We start from the raw sequence: 16567 nt of genomic DNA, 5'->3' as shown, positions 1-16567 counted from the left end.
TTTGCAGCCTTTCCTTACAGCCTTTTCGGTTGTTCAAATATACAGCCTTCTCCAAGAGAAGCTGTTCCTTTAAGCCTTTCAGCTTTATCAATACAGCATAATGCAGCTTTCCAATAAAACTTAATGCAGTAGCTGTTTGTTTACTCATGATCTCCTGCGCTGGCTTTCGAAGTTTCCAATCTTCACTCTTCATAGAGCACAGGTTTTGAACCTGTCGAGTTGACGGTGCCAGGCAGATTCTTTATTCCAGTTGGCTCCACTCATAGAGAATTGTTTTTTTACTTTAATATAATGGCAATTTCAAACTGTTCCAAGCTTCAGCTTGCCATTGCCGTTACTACACATAGGGAGGAGTGATCGTACGCAGCCGATAGCAAAAACAAATCCTCCAGTCGTTATTTCCACTTTCATTGATTGTAATTGAATTTGTTGTAAATACAAAGAAGTGAATATACCAGATCCTCTTTATCCTTATACAAATCGTAGCTTTCTGTTCTTACTATCTGATCTGGTAAAAAACCATATTCCTTCACTCCTGCTCGCTCCAGTCGATCTGACCACTCCCAGTGGTTTCGCTAGCCGCATCTGATGTATGTCACGCCCATCTACGTATCAAAATCCCAACCCCAAGCATACAAAATAATTCTGCAACAAATATCTAGACAAAATAATAATATATGGCAACAGTAACTAGCCGAAGCAAGAATGGCTCCTACAAACCATATGACACAATTACAAATATTATAAATTTTGATTGCATCCTACTAATGTCTCCTGTTTTATTAATAGGTAATCAACATGATTAAATCTCATCATGGCCCTGGCTTTGAAGTAATAATATCGGGTTATTGGACAGGATTGGTATCTCTTTGGCAGCTCAAATTTAATGGAAGGTCACACTTTAAAGGTAAGTGGCTATATTTAAAGTAAATGTTGTTTTGGCCCTTCTTGTGTTCCAAGTACATATTAAACAGTTGTCAGCCTCTGCCAAGGCTGGGTGAAGGGAAGAAGCACTGAGCATGAAGGGAAGGAACTCTAGGCTGCACATAAAGGTCAGTGAGCGAGTGATGGAGGAGCTCAGCTGCCGAATCCTGGTTTGATTACTAGCGTCAGTTGAGTTGGGTGTTACAAGAATTTTACTGTGTGACATGTCAGGGTGTTTAAAAAACAACACAACAATGCAACTTTCCTGTGAAGACTTTGCTTAATGGTTTAATGGACCCCTCAATGAATGGCCAATATGATTTTGTGCACTTCGCAAATATCTATATTTTTTTCACAATAGACTCCCTTTGTCCTTCTTCCATAGTCATAGTCATACAGCACGGACACAGGCCACTCGGTCCAACCCTTCCATGACAGCCAATATACCCCATCTAAGCTAGTCCCAATTGCCTGGTTGGCCCATATCACTCTAAAATTCCTCCCGTGCATGTACCTGTCAAAGTATCTTTTAAATGCACAAATGACCAGTCTCAAATCTCCTCTGGCAACTCGCTCAAAATACCCACCACCCTTTGTGTGAAAAAGTTGCCCCCTCGGCTTCCTATTAAATCATTCTCTTTTCACCTTAAACCAATGTCCTCTGATTCTTGATTTCCCTAGCCTGGGTAAAATACACTGTGCATTCACCCTATCAATTCCCCGCATGATATTATACACCTCTATAAGATCACACCATAAACTTTTGCACTGTATAGAATAAAGTCCTAGCTTTCCCAACCTCTCCCGGTAGCTCAGGCCCTCAACTCCTGGCAACATCCTTGTAAATCTTCTCTGCACTCTTTCAAGCGTAATGACATCCTTCCCATAGCAGGGTGACCAAAACTGAATACAATACTCCAAATGTGCCCTTACCAACGTCTTTTACAAACTGTGACAACATCCCAATTTTTTATGCTGAATAGATCATAGAACAATACAGCCATTCAGCCAACAATGTTTGAGCCGAACTTTGTCAAGTTAAACTGATCTCATCTGGCTGTATATGATCCATGTCCCTCTATTCCCTCCACTTCTATGTGCCTATGCAAAACCTCTTAAATGCCACTATCGCCATGTTTGTGGAGGCCAAATCAATTAATGATTTTAAGGTGGAGATCGACAGATTCTTGATTAGTACGGGTGGCAGTGGTTATGGGGCAAAGGCAGGAAAATGGGGTTGAGAGGCAAAGATAGATCAGACATGATTGAATGGTGGAGTAGACTTGATGGGCTGAATGGCCTACTCCTTATAATAGATGAACTATCATATCTGCCTCTATCACACCCGTGGCAGTCCCCACCACCCTCTGTGTAAATCTCTGTGCACATCTCCATTAAACTTCCCGCTTACCTAATAGCTATGCCCACTAGTGTTGGACATTTTCATCCTGGCAAAAAAGTTCTGACTCTCTACCCTATCTGTGCCTCTCATCTTATTATATATTACTAAAAGTAAGATCTTAACCACTTCCTGTTTTTCTGTTTCATGATTTTTGAAAAAATGCTGCCACTTACAGCTGTGATTTTCGGCCATCTTACTCGGAGTCCCCCTCTGCTGTGCAGGCCAAGAGGATATTTCCCATTGATTAAATATAAAAGAGTTATTAATGTTTAAAAAATGTTGACATTCTCTCTGCTGCCCCTGCTGGTGAGATGGGGGGAGGGACTATTACAACCCAGAGGTGTTGTGCCTCACTCAGTCTCTGCAAGAGGGAGGAAGCGAGAGGGTCATGTCTCTCTGAGCTGTGAAGAACACTGAACACATGTCTATTCAACTGGGAGTGCCCTTAATGTGGTTTGAAAATGAAAATGTGGTTGCTTTCAAATGCTGCACTGCAAATGTTTGCTGGTGGTGGTAACTGCTTTGAAATGCTGCACTGCAAATGGTTGTTGGCGGTGGTAACTGCTTTGAAATGGTGCACTGCAAATGGTTGTTGTTGGTGGTGGTAACTGCTTTGAAATGCTGCACTACAAATGGTTGTTGGTAGTGGTAACTGCTTTGAAATGGTGCACTGCAAATGGTTGTTGATGGTGGTAACTGCTTTGAAATGCTGCACTACAAATGGTTGTTGCTGGTGGTAACTGCTTTGAAATGCTGCACTGCAAATGGTTGTTGGTGGTGGTAACTTGACAACTTCCTGTTTGCACTCTATATTGATTTTAAATAAAATGCTACCACTTACGGCTGTGATGTTTGGCCATCTTACTCAGTCCCCCTCCGCTCATCAGGTGAAGAGGATTCTTCCCATGAATGAAAAATAAAAGTGTTATTAGTGTTTAAAAAGATTGTTAATCTCTTTCCTGTCAATCACGCAATGAAGGCCACACCCCTTCCGGGGGGCGAATTATAAAACCTGGAAGTGTGGGTGTGGCTCAGTCTCTGCAAGATGTGGGAGGGAGAGGTCACGACTCTGTCTGAGCTGTGAATCAACTGAACACACTGAATGTCTACTGAACTGTGAGTGTGGTTTTTATGTGGTGTTTTGTGTGGTTTTATAGTGGTTTTATGGTGGTTTCACCCTGCTTGAAATGGTATGAATGCATTTGAATGTGGTGGCCTTGCACCCTGCATGAAGTGGTATGAAACTGCATTTGAATTTGGTGGCCTTGCACCCTGCATGAAATGGTATAAAACTGCACTTCAATTTGGTTGTCTTGCATCCTGCTTGAAGTGGTATGAAACAACACTAGCATTTGGTGGCCTTGCACCCTGATTGAAGTGGCATGAAACTGCACTTGCGTTTGGTGGCCCTGCACCATGCTTGAAGTGATAGCAAACTGCACTTGAGTTTGGTGCCCCTGCACCCTGCACAAAGTGGTAGGAAACTGCACTTGAATTTGGTGGCCCTGCACTCTGCTTGAAATGGTATGAAACTGCACTTGAATTCGGTGGCCTTGAACCCTGCTTGAAGTGGTAGGAAACTGCACGAATTCAGTGGCCTTGCACCCTGCTTGAAGTGGTAGGAAACTGCACCTGAATTTGGCGGCCTTGCACCCTACTTGAGGTGGTAAGAAACAGCACTTTAATTTGGTGGCCTTGCACCCTGCTTGAAATGGAATTTCGAGGAATAGCCGTGAATCAACTGATCGCCCACCAGCCGTGAGTGAGCAGCCAGCACATCAGGCTTGAGTGACTGAGCTGTCACCCCAATAATCCATTTGGCCCACAATGTCCACACTAGCCCTGTGGAAACCAGTCCCTTCAGCCCACAATACCCATACTAGCGCTCCAGAAAGTGCCCCTCCCCCCCACTGGCCACCAATATTGGAATTGGTGGAGAGGTGGAATATTGCATTGGGGTATCAGCCCTCCCTTGTGAAAATGGGACCCAACGAGGACCCAACCCTTACCACTTAGTCTAGTAATTTTATATACGTCTATCAAGTCTCCCTCCAACCGCTGACGTTCCAGAGAAAACAATCCAACTCTACAGAACCTCTCCCTGTAGCTGAACCGTTCTAATCCAGACAGCATTGTGGTAAACCACCTATGCAACCTCTCCAAATCTCCACATCTTTGCTGCAATGTGGCGACCAGAACTGCATGCAATGTTCCAAATGTGGCCTAACCAAAGTCCAACTTAGTTGCATCATTACTTTCTGACTCTCATATTCAATGCCCTTAGCAATGAAGGCAAGCATACCATGCGCCTTAACCACCCTATCTACCCGTGCTGCCAACCAATGTGTTGTGAATTAGACTCCAAGACTCCATACATCAATGTCGTTAAGGTTCTTGCCATTAACTCTCTCCTTACATTCAACCTCCCAAAGTGCATCACCTTACAGAGCTCAGGTTGAACTCTGCTATTTCTCTGCCCATTTCTGCAACTGGTCTACATCTCACTGCATCTTCTGCCAGCATTCCTCACTGTCTGCAACTCTTAGAACTTTGGTGTCATCAGCACAATTACTCACCAATGCATCTACATTTATGTCTAGGTCGTTTACATATCATCGTAAACAGCAGGAGTCCCAGCACAGATCCCTGTGGAACTCCACTGCTCACAAACCTCCAGCCAGTATATTTACCCCTTTCTTCTATGAATAAGCCAGTTCTAAATCCACATGACCATGTCATTGTGAATCCCGCACATCTTAATCTTCCGGATCTGCTTCCCTGAGGGACCTTATCAAAAGCCTTACTAAAATGTATGTATACAACATCCACTGTCCTACTTTCATCAATTTCCTTCGTCATTTCCTCATACAAACCATTGTTTGTGTGACACGACTTGCTACGTACAAAACTGTGCTGGCTATCCCTAATTAGCTCATTCTCTTCCAAATAGGAGCAAATCCTATCTCGAGGAATTCTCTCCAATTGTTCCCTTACCACAGATATGAGGCACAATGGTCTATAACCATATAACCATATAACAATTACAGCACGGAAACAGGCCATCTCGGCCCTTCTAGTCCGTGCCGAACACTTATTCTCCCCTAGTCCCATCTACTTGCATTCAGACCATAACCCTCCATTCCTTTCCCGTCCATATACCTATCCAATTTAATTTTAAATGATAAAATCGAACCTGCCTCCACCACTTCCATTGGAAGCTTATTCCACATAGCCACCACTCTGAGTAAAGAAAGTTCCCCCTCATGTTATCCCTAAACTTCTGTTCCTTAATTCTCAAGTCATGTCCTCTTGTTTGAATCTTCCCTACTCTCAATGGGAAAACCTTATCCACGTCAACGCTGTCTATCCCTCTCATCATTTTAAAGACCTCTATCAAGTCTCCCCTTAACCTTCTGCGCTCCAAAGAATAAAGACCTAACTTGTTCAACCTTTCTCTGTAACTTAGTTGCTGAAACCCAGACAACATTCTAGTAAATCTCCTCTGTACTCTCTCTATTTTGTTGACATCCTTCCTATAATTAGGCAACCAAAATTGTACACCATACTCCAGAATTGGCCTCACCAATGCCTTGTACAATTTTAACATTACATCCCAACTTCTATACTCAATGCTCTGATTTATAAAGGCCAGTACACCAAAAGCTTTCTTTACCACCCTATCTACATGTGATTCCACCTTCAGGGAACTGTGCACAGTTATTCCTAGATCCTTCTGTTCAACTGCATTCCTCAACTCACTACCATTTACCATGTACGTCCTATTTTGATTTGTCCTGCCAAGATGTAGCACCTCACACTTATCAGCGTTAAACTCCATCTGCTATCTTTCAGCCCACTCTTCCAAATGGCCTAAATCTCTCTGTAGACTTTGAAAATCTACTTCATTATCCACAACACCACCTATCTTAGTATCATCTGCATACTTACTAATCCAATTTACCACACCATCATCCAGATCATTGATGTACATGACAAACAACAGTGGACCCAACACAGATCCCTGTGGCACCCCACTAGTCACCGGCCTCCAACCTGACAAACAGCCATCCACCATTACTCTCTGGCATCTCCCATTCAACCACTGTTGAATCCATCTTGCTACTCCACCATTAATACCCAACAATTGAACCTTCTTAACCAACCTTCCATGAGGAACCTTCTCAAAGGCCTTACTGAAGTCCATATCGACAACATCCACTGCTTTACCCTCATCAATTTCCCGAGTAACCTCTTCAAAAAATTCAAGAATATTAGTCAAACATGACCTTCCAGGCACAAATCCATGTTGACTGTTCCTAATCAGACCCTGTTTATCCAGATGCTTATATATATTATCTCTAAGTAGTCTTTTCATTAATTTGTCCCCCACTGACGTCAAACCAACAGGTCTATAATTGCTAGGTTTACACTTAGAACCCTTTTTAAACAATGGAACAATATGCGCAGTACGCCAATCCTTTGGCACTATTCCCATTTCTAATGACAATTGAATGACTATAGTTCCCTGTATTCTCTCTACTTCCTATCTTAAACAAAGGAACAATATTGGCTACTCTCCCGTCCACTGGAATCTCAGCTAAAGAAGAAACAAATATCCAAGTCAAGGCTCCCACTATCTCCTCTCTTGCCTACCTCAATAACCCGGGACAGTTCCCATCATGTGGTAAATCTGAGAAACTTCCACAGTTCCAGATGAAAGTATGTGGAGTTTTTTCATAAAATTCCACACGATAGGTTTGCCTGGAAAGTTAGATCACAAGGAAACCAAGATGAGCTAGCCAACTGAATTCAAAATTGGTTTTGAGGAAGGAATCAAAGGATAGGTGTGGAAGGCTGTTGAAGTGGATTGCCACGGGGATCGCTGCTGGGTCCACTGTAATATTGGAGGGCGAGGAAGGATATAGCAGGATCTACATGAGTTGGGAATGAGGGCTAAGGAATTGCAAATAGCAACTTTCAAAAGACATGGACAGATATAATAGATAGGAAGGGCCAAATGCAGGCAAATAGGGCAAGGCCAGAATACCAACTTGTCGGCATGGATAGGTCTGGCTAAAGTATATATTTTTGCATGCTCTATCACAATATTTAAGAAGCCACAGAGCTTTTTACATCATAATGTAATTCTTATTTGTATATTCCAATCTGAATTACCAGAAATCTAAGATAAACAAATGCATTAAATTGAAATTGTATTCATCTCTGCTCTGATTTGGTCAATGCAATAATTGGTGAGAAAAAAATTGAATACCCAAGCATGTACAAATATTGTAGTATTAAACTACCACAAGAGGGCACTGCTGCATGGTAACTTCAACCAGATATCAGGAATAGTGTCATACAGCACGGAAACAGGCCCTTCGGTCCAACTCATCCATACCAACCAAGATGTCCCATCTACTGTTGTCCCACCTGCCTGTGTTGGTGGCCTATATTTGTCTAAACCTTTATTATCCATGTACTTTTCCAAATTTATTTTAAATGTCATTATAGTACCTGTCTCAATGACTCCTTTAGACTCATAGAAACATAGAAAATAGGTGCAGGAGGCCATTCGGCCCTTCGAGCCAGCTCTGCCATTCATTGTGATCATGGCTGATCGTGCCCTATCAATAACCCGTGCCTGCCTTCTCCCCATATCCCTTGACTCCACTAGCCCCTAGAGCTCTATCTAACACTCTCTTAAATCCATCCAGTGACTTGGCTTCCACTGCCCTCTGTGGCAGGGAATTCCACAAATTCACAACTTACTGGGTGAAAACGTTTTTTTCTCACAGTCTAAAATGACCTCCCCTTTATTCTAAGACTGTGGCCCCTGGTTCTGGACTCGCCCAACATTGGGAACATTTTTCCTGCATCTAGCTTGTTCAGTCCTTTTATAATTTTATATGTTTCTATAAGATAACCCGTCATCCTTCTAAACTCCAGTGAATACAAGCCTAGTCTTTTCAATCTTTCCTCATATGACAGTCCCGCCATCCCAGGGATCAATCTCGTGAACCTACGCTGCACTACCTCAATCACAAGGATATCCTTCCTCAAATTAGGAGACCAAAACTGTACACAATACTCTAGATATGGTCTCACCAGAGCCCTATACAACTGCAGAAGAACCTCTTTGATATACAGGTGCACAACCTTTTATCCGACGATCCAAATAACGAAAACCTCCGAATAGCGACATTTTTTCGGTCCTTGAAGAAAGGTCCTTGAAAACGTTCACCGAGGGCGGCCCGCAGAGGTGACAGCGGAACCTCCGGTCGGTCCTCGAAGAAAGGGGAACTAAATCTCCATTCATAAAAGAGAAGATGAGGGTATATTGCGCGGGAGGGTTAATAATTGACAATATGTTGCTACCTGAGTTAAAAAGTTCCCACGGTAGACTCACGATACACAGTGTATCGTGAGTCTTGCGTGGGAACTTTTTAACAGCGTGTAGGCAGCAGCAGATTGTCGCTCCCTTCAGTTTCACCTCACCTACACCCCTCTGCTCCCCGGCCATGTGTGTGACCCCTTCCCTCCCCTCTCCAGCTCCCCGCTCATTGCACCGGCGTGGGGGCTTTGTACTGTCTTCACGTCGGCGATGGCAGCAGGTCAGTGCAGTCACCGGAGACGTCAGGACCAATTGGACGTCGACCACCAGGCCCACCGCAAGCACGGAGAACCCTGAGACCCACAGCCAACAGCAGCCCAGCCCAGCCCCGCTCCAACTACAGAGGAACATGGGTTGCGGATGACGGGGCGCAGCTCGGGGCGTCGTAGGGGCCCATCGGGGATCGGGTTCCTGTTGTTCCTGACGTCTCCGGCCACCTGCTATCCTCCGGGAACTGTACCGCCCTTGCAGGAGAGTGGGGTTGTTTGCAGTTGCAGAGGGAGGGGGCAAGAGCGGTACAGTTCCCAGTCTCAGCTCCAGTCCAGGGGGGGTGGCCGAAGACGTCAGGACCAACGGGACAGTGACCCCCAGGCCCACTGCAAGCACAGAGATCCCAGAGACCCACAGCCAGCAGCAACTCCAGCCCAGCCCCACTTCAACTCCAGAGGAACACGTAGGGGCAGAAGCGGATGGTGTGCAAGGTGTTCTTGGGGTGGCGCTGCTCGGGCTGTGGGCAAACTGCCACTTGTCGCCGTAGCGGCCCATCGGGGAGCGGATTCCTCTGGAGTTGGAGGCGGAGGGGGGTATTGTGCTGTTTGATCGCCCCCTGCTATCCCAGGGACATGGAGACACAGCGGCTTTTTAGACTGGTGGGCAATCACTTCCAAAGTTCTGCCCACACAGTCAGTACACCTCTCCTACACTGCATTTCATACAAACATTTATTCTGCAAGAAAAAACGACATTGAAGACTCAAACTCGCGACCAAGTAACTGCCTGGATCAAGGCGCAAACTCGCGACCTTGCGGATATGAGCCGAACACTCTGCCACTGAGCCAGCCATTAAAGTCTACGCTAAAAAATTTCCATTCCCAAGACCGACAAATTCTGAATTACGAAAAGTGTCTGGTCCCAAGGCTTTCGGATAAAAGGTTGTGCACCTGTACAATTAAGGATTTGAGTATAGGAGCAGGGAGGTTCTACTGCAGTTGTACAGGGTCTTGGTAAGACCACACCTGGAGTATTGCGTACAGTTTTGGTCTCCTAATCTGAGGAAACACATTCTTGTCATAGAGGGAGTACAGAGAAGGTTCACCAGACTGATTCCTGGAATGTCAGGACTTTCATATGAAGAAAGACTGGATAGACTCGGTTTGTACTCGCTAGAATTTAGAAGATTGAGGGGGGATCTTATAGAAACTTACAAAATTCTTAAGGGGTTGGACAGGCTAGATGCAGGAAGATTGTTCCCGATGTTGGGGAAGTCCAGAACAAGGTAGTCACAGTTTAAGGCTAAAGGGGAAATCTTTTAGGACCGAGATGAGGAAAACTTTTTTCACACAGAGAGTGGTGAATCTCTGGAATTCTCTGTCACAGAATGTAGTTGAGGCCAGTTCATTGGCTATATTTAAGAGGGAGTTAGATGTGGCCCTTGTGGCTAAAGGGATCAGGGGGTATGGAGATAAGGCAGGTACAGGATACTGAGTTGGATGATCAGCCATGATCATATTGAATGGCGGTGCAGGCTCGAAGGGCCGAATGGCCTACTCCTGCACCTATTTTCTATGTTTCTATGTTTACTCCTATACTGAAATCCTCCTGTTATGAAGGCCAACATTCCATTAGCTTTCTTCACTGCCTGCTGTACCTGTAAGCCAACTTTCAGTGACCGGTGTACAAGGACACCCAGATCTCGCTGCACCTCCCCCTTACCTAACCTAACCCCATTGAGATAATAATCTGCCCCCTTGTTTTTGCCACCAAAGTGGATAACCTCACATTTATCTATATACAGCATCTGCCACGCATCTGCACACTCACTCAACCTGTCCAGGTCACCCTGCAACCTCCTAACATCCTCTTCACAGTTCACACTGCCACCCAGCTTTGTGTCATCCGCAAACTTGCTAATGTTATAACCATATAACCATATAACAATTACAGTACGGAAACAGGCCATCTCGGCCCTTCATGTCCGTGCCGAACACTTATTTTCCCCTAGTCCAACTCTGCCTGCACTCAGACCATAACCCTCCATTCCTTTCCCATAATGTTTCTCCTAATTCCCTCTTCGAAATCATTAATATATATGGTAAACAGTTGCGGCCCCAACACCGAGCCTTGCGGCACTCCACTCGCCACTGCCTGCCATTCTGAGAAGGACCCGTTCACTCTTACTCTCTGCCAACCAATTTTCTATCCAATTGTTACATGCCAGTTTTAACTCGTGCTGCAACATACACCCATCCATCTGGGCTACTATTTGGGGGTCTGTAGATTAGTGTCTTCTTGCCTTTACAATTAGAAACATAGAAAAATAGAAAATAGGACCCTGGGATGCAGGCCATCAGGCCCAGGGGATTTATCATCCTTCAGTCCCATTAGCCTACCCAATGCTATTTCTCGCCTAATGAAAATTTATTTCAGTTCCTCTACTCCCTTAGATCCTGTGTCCTCCAGTACATCTGGGAGATTGTTTGTGTTTTCCTTAGTGAAGACAGATGCGAAGTACCTCTTCTGCCATTTCCTTGTTGCCCATAATCACTTCACCCGCCTTCAAGGGACCCACATTTGACTTTGCTACTCTTTTTCCCTTAAGATATCTAAAGAAGCTTTTACTGTCCTTCTTTATATTCCTGGACAGCTTCTCTTCATACTTCATCTTTTCAGCCCGTATTGCCCGTTTTGTTTCCTTCTGTTGTCCTGTGAAAGTTTCCCAATCCAATGGCTTCCGGCTACTCTTTGCTGTTTTATACATTTTTCTTTTGGTTTTATTCTATCCCTAACTTCTCTTGTCAATCCACTCAATCAACAACTCAATCCACAGTGACTCTACCTCGTCAGTCCCTATGTCTTCCCTCGCAAGGGACTGAATTTCATCCCTCACCAGCTGAGCTACCCCCCCTCCTGTGCCCACCTGCCTGTCCTTTCTATAGGATGTATAACCCTGAATATTAAGTTCCCAGGCCCGATCCTCCTGGAGCCATGTCTCAGTAATCCCCACAATGTCATATCTTCCAACCTCTAACTGAGCCTCAAGCTCATCTACTTTACTTTTTATACTTCACGCATTCATGTACAATACTTTTAATTCCTTACGCATCTTACCTTTCACATTGATCCCTATATCACTTGGCCACACTCTCCTATTCCTTTGTGAGCTTTCTTCCCCGTTAATTCTGGAGTCATTAACTATCTCTTTACTCCCTTTCCCTTTAACTCCGTCATCGACTATCCCATTTGATCCGCCTCCCCCTTATTTAGTTTAAAACCACCTGTGTCGCAGGGGCAAATCTGCCTGCCAGAATGCCGGTCTCCCACCTGTTAAGATGCAATCCGTCCCTATTGTACAGTTTCCCCTTACTCCAAAACAGATCCCAATGATCTAAGAATCTAAATCCCTGCCCCGTGCACCAGTTCCTCAGCCACACATTCAGGTCCCGTATCTCCCTGTTCCTGCTCTCGCCAGCACGAGGAACTGGAAGCAAACCGGAGATAACAACCCTGGAGATCCTGCTTTTCAGTAGTTTTCCGAGCTCTCCAAAGTCAAACTGCAGAATATTCATCCCCTTCTTTCTGACATCGTTTGTGCCGACATGCACTACCGCTTCCGGATGTTCACCTTCGCCCTTGAGGATTTTCTGCACTCTGTCCGTGACATCCTGGATCCTGGCACCAGGAAGGCAGCACACCGTCCTCGAATCCCCCAGCCACCACCCTTGCTCCTCAGGCCCCTATTAAATCTTTCCCTTCTCATCTTAAACTTATGTCCTTTGGTTCTTGATTCCTCTACTCAGGGTAAAAGACTTTGTGCATTCATCCTATCTACTCCCCTCATGATATTATACTCCTTTATAAGATCAGCCTCACACCCGCCATGTCATTAAAACCTCCTTCTTTCATCTCCGCAACATCGCCAAACTCAGACCCTCTCTCACACCTCCCGCTGCTGAAAGACTCATCCATGCCTTCATCTCCTCCCGACTGGACTATTGCAACACTTCCCCTTGGCATCAGCTCCAACTACATCAACCGACTCCAACTGGTCCAGAACGCAGCCGCCCGACTCATCACCCACACCAAATCCTGGCATCACATCACTCCAGTCCTCAAACAACTTCACTGGCTTCCCATCTCCCACCGGATCGCCTACAAAATCCTGATCCTCACCTACAAAGCCCGCCACCGTCTGGCCCCCCCATATCTCACTGACCTCCTCTCTCCCTACCAACCCTCACGGTCCCTCAGATCCACATCAGCCGGTCTCCTCTCCATCCACAAGTCCAACCGCCGCAGTTTTGCGGACAGAGCCTTCTCCAGGGCAGCTCCCAGGCTCTGGAACTCCCTCCCCCAACTGATCCGCAATTCTGTGTCCCTCACCATCTTCCAGTCCCGCCTCAAGACCCATCTCTTCACCTCTGCCCATCCTTAGCCCCACGTGCCGTCCCTTTTCATCTGTGCATTAATTGCCTCATACTGTGTTTTGAATTGAATTCTGTATTTACTTTGTGTACTAGTCATGTCTCTACTATTTATTTCATTCCCCTTACATGGTTTTCCTCTACCTGCTAAATTTTTGTAAGGTGTCCTTGAGACTCTTGAAAGGCGCCCATGAATAAAATTTATTATTATTATTATTATTATTAGACTAAGTGGGACCCGTTCCTCAACGCAATATTCCACCACTCACATATAGCCCCCCAATTGCGCAGGCGTGGCTAACGGGCTCCCGTTGTGACGCCCCTAATCCCCCCTCCTCCCCTCGCCCACCTTCACCCATTGTCCTCCCCCCCCCCACACACACTCACGTCACTCACTCATTCCATCCCCCCTCAACCCCCCCCCCCCCCATCCATTCTTAATGGCTCTCTGGCAACGCAGCCATTCCAGCCCATTGGGTTCCCATTGTGACGTAGAACACGCATGTATTACTGCGCAGGTGCAGCTGACGGGCACAGCAAGTGGAAAAGGGACATTAAAGCTTAAAATGTGAATAACTCTTAAAATATAACAACAATTTGAACGTTAAAGATGAGATTTATTCAGTCCATTCTTTCTTATTGCGTCTCTTGTTGCATTCTGCAGCCGGGGGAGGGGGATGGCTTCAGGCGGGAGCTGTCAGGGGCTGGTGGGGGGAGGGGGGGCGAGGACGGCTTCAGGCAGGGGTAGGTGGGGTGGAACGTCCTGCAGCGGGGGACGGAGACGGCTTCAGGAGAGGGCTGTCGGGTGCTGGTGGGGAGGGAGTGTCCTGCAGCCGGGGGAGGGGGGTGGCTTCAGGCGAGTGGCATACCGCTGTTGTGGCCCACCGCTGTTGTGGCCAATTGCTGTTGTGGCCTATTGGGGCTGTGACCTGTCGCTGCTGTGGCCTACCGCTACTGCTTCAGACGGGGACTGGTAGGGAGCATCCTGCAGCTGGGGACGGGGAGGCCTTCAGGCGGGGGCCCGTGGGGGTGGAAAGGGTCCTGCACCTGGGGACGGCTTCAGGCGGGGGCCGGCGGGAGCGTTCTGTAGCCGGGGGATGGGGACAGTTTAAGACGGGGCCTGGCGTGGGCCAGAGGGGGAACTGCTGCCATGGCCTGTTCCTACCCTGCCCCCCCCGGCTACCAATATTGGAATTGCTACCAATTTGGGGACCAACTCTCCCATGTGAACATGGGACCCAATGGGTCCCACTTAGTCTAGTTGTCTATATAGTTTTCAGCAAGGCATTGTATAAGGTTCTGCATGGTAAGGTGCTCTGGAAGGTTAGATGGCATGAGATCCAGGGGGGAGCTAGCCAATTGGATAGAGAATTGACTTCATAGAAGGAAGCAGAGGGTGATGGAGGAAAGTTGGTTTTAGGACTGGGTTCTGTGACAAATGATAGATAGCCAAGATGATTATCAAAAATTGATGTAGCATCTTGATCGGTTGGGCAGATGGGGTGAGGAATTGTTAATGTAGTTTATTACAGAGAAGAGCAATGTGTTGCATTTTGGGAAGACATGTCCATCCCTCTCTATTTTCCTGGCAATAAATGATTGTTTGGGAAAGGTATATAGGCAATGGCATCAATTTCTACCGGTGAATTTGGGAGCTTGATTATAATATAATCCAGGTAGGACCGAAAGGGCAAAATGAAAAAAGGTGATAAAATGTTTAATTTCAGTGACAGGATCACAGGAGGGAGAGGACAAAGACAGAGTTTGGATCGGGCATATGTTGAAGAGCAGTGGTTCACAGGATTTGCTTTGACACAAATATTGCAGATGGGGAGGCCAGTCCCATTGCCCGCATTTCTGATGAAAATGAATTAAAAGCAAGAAAGCCAGCGGCCAATTATAGAATGGATGGAATAGCATCACCACCCCAGATTGGAGGATCAGCACCTCATATTTTGCTTGGGTAGCTTACACCCCAGCAGTATGAATGTTGAATTATTTTAGTTTAGGTTACATACAAACACTCCCCTCTCTCCTCTACCATACACCCATTAAAAGTCCATTAACCAGTTCCATAGTTTGCAATGATGTTTCACTCTTGGGAACACACCAGCCCTGGCCAACAATTGGTTTATTGATTTTGATTTTTTGATTCAATTTATTGTCATTGCACTTTTCAGTGCAACAAAATGGTTTAGCCTGCAGTCATAACATAGAATAAATAACAAACACTCAACACAGTTTAAGTCCCAAAGTCATTGTCTCTTCCCTCCTTGCTCTCCCTCTGCGCTGAGGCAATCCAAGCCTCCGATGTTGTGACCCCGCCGGGTGATGGTAGGTAAGTCCCGCGGCTGAATCCGTGCTCCGCAAGCGGGCCGGTTCAAACTCCGCGGCCCGGGGCGGTCGAAGCTGCCGAAGCTGCCACCCTCCAGTCCAGCGGACGCAGCTGTAGTTGCGGGAGCTCCGGAAAACAGAACTCGAGCTCCCGATGATGTCGTCCACTGGCCCGCGGCCGAGGCTCCAAAGTCGGGTCGGAAGTTGGGTCGCACCGCAACCACAGCCCCGAAGTCGGCCAGCCTCATTGGTAAGTCCTGGCTCTGACTCCGTAGCCTCGAGGTTGGTCGCAGTTGGAGGCCGCCAGCTCCGCGATAGGCCTCAGCGCAGACGGACACGGAGACGGGGGACACGGCAGGAAAGGTCGCATCCCCCCTGAAGGAAGAGTCAAAAAACATGTTACACCCCCCACACACATACACAACTAAATAAACCGAAATAAACTGTAAAAACGCGACAAGAGAAAACAAAAAACAGAAAAGACAAACGGACTGCAGGCGAGCCGCAGCTGAACCTCCCTGCCTGATGTCGTCTGTTTCCAGCCATGAATTGTCCTGGTTTTGTTTTGCTTACAGTTCCTTCCCCCTACAATCAGTCTGAATAAGTGTCCAGACCTGAATGTCACCTATCCATTTGCTAACGAGACACTGCCTCACCTGCTGAGTTACTCCAGCATTTTGCAAAACCAACATTTGCAGTATACTTTTATTATATTAAGTCTCACAGTTGGTGGTCTCAATTTTCCCTGGGAGTACAGGAGCAAGTTAAAAAGGCAGGCCTTGCATGTTGGCTAATTGGCCGATAAAATGAAGGTAAACCTATGTGAAGTAGCCACAGTGAGAGCAGCCATAGTGGGAATAGATGGAGTACAGT

General features: G+C 46.3%; 1 pseudogene; it reads left to right on the top strand.

Annotated features, from left to right (window-relative positions):
- The first annotated feature begins 758 nt into the window (after window positions 1-758).
- Window positions 759-16567, top strand: part of LOC129707331 (threonine synthase-like 1) — a 31611-nt pseudogene continuing 15802 nt past the window's right edge.

This window comes from Leucoraja erinacea, chromosome 2 (genome assembly GCF_028641065.1).
Source record: "Leucoraja erinacea ecotype New England chromosome 2, Leri_hhj_1, whole genome shotgun sequence".
Classification (NCBI taxonomy): domain Eukaryota; kingdom Metazoa; phylum Chordata; class Chondrichthyes; order Rajiformes; family Rajidae; genus Leucoraja; species Leucoraja erinaceus.
Note: the sequence above shows the minus strand (reverse complement) of the source record. Positions and strands in the feature narration are given on the sequence as shown.